Here is a 1,283-nt window from a genome sequence, read left to right as displayed (position 1 = left end):
CTCTTTGGTCTTATTATGCCTTCTCCTTAAGCTCTGGTACGTCTTGTTATGAAAACCGAACATAAGATATGTTTATGTTATTCCCAAGGAACTAACAATGAGATTTACAAAAGGGGGGTTGAATGTAAATCTCAAAACTTTTTCAAATTTTGAGCAGTTTCAAAAGCTAAGTGTATAATGAACAGATATGTGTGAATTGCTTTAAGCAAGTGCAGACAGATGTATATTCAAAACACAAATGTAAAGAACACAAAAGCTTTTAAAACTTTTCTGGTGGATTTGTTGTTCCATCAGAGATGTGTATTTCAGAAAATCTGTGATACAAAGAATTGTTCACAGCTGCTTCTTAGTACAAACTAGATGACTTTCTCTCTAAATTTTTCTAAACAGCTCTTGAAATTCACACCTAATTACTAGCTGCAACTTGGTTTATATATCACCAAGTATTTCAAGTGAAGACAAAGATAAAATACAATTATAAAATAGTCCTTCACATGTTTCTTCTTCATTTCTCTATCCAATGCAATCTAAGATAATCTGTGAATCTTTGAATACTTCCTTGTTTGCACCAGAATGGAAATGCTGCTTTTTCTTGATTCCTCCAAGAGGCTACCACATTCCAATTGTCTCTGTCAACCCATATGCCTCTATCAGCTTATGAATTATCACTATCAACTGCTATGGAACTGAGCATCCATTGAAGCTTTCATCCGTTGGTGGCTTTATCCGTTGATGCTCTTATTCGTTGATGCTTTAGCAGTTGAAGCTTTATCCATTGATGCAGTCATCCGTTGATGAATGTTATCCGTTGAAGCTTTAGAGACATCCGTTGAGGCTTTGTTTCTCATCCGGTGAAGGTCTTTAATTTACCAGTTGATACTACTTCATTTATACAAAATTACAAGGCATGAAATATTTACAATTAACCCTCCTATTTGCATATCCACTAGTAGTCAACATGACTCATAATTTCCTATAACTTCTAAGAATTATAACTCATTTACAAAGACTGAAATGTGCTACAATACTAAAATTATTTCTAAGTAAAGCTACTCCATCAACGGACAACCAAAGTGGTCTTATCCGTTGAGGCTACAAACACTAGATTTCTACTTAAGTGTTTTATTTAACTTATCATCAAACTAGTACACATATATTCCTAGCAATCTCCTCTATTTATGTTTACTAGAACTGTAGGCATAAATTCAGGGTTATCTTGATGATAACAAAACACTTAACAAATATATGAGTTGAAACTAAGTAGAAATTCAAAAGTGCTGCAA

This window comes from Apium graveolens, chromosome 9 (assembly GCF_009905375.1).
Source record: "Apium graveolens cultivar Ventura chromosome 9, ASM990537v1, whole genome shotgun sequence".
Lineage (NCBI taxonomy): Eukaryota > Viridiplantae > Streptophyta > Magnoliopsida > Apiales > Apiaceae > Apium > Apium graveolens.
This window is presented reverse-complemented; position numbering follows the sequence as displayed.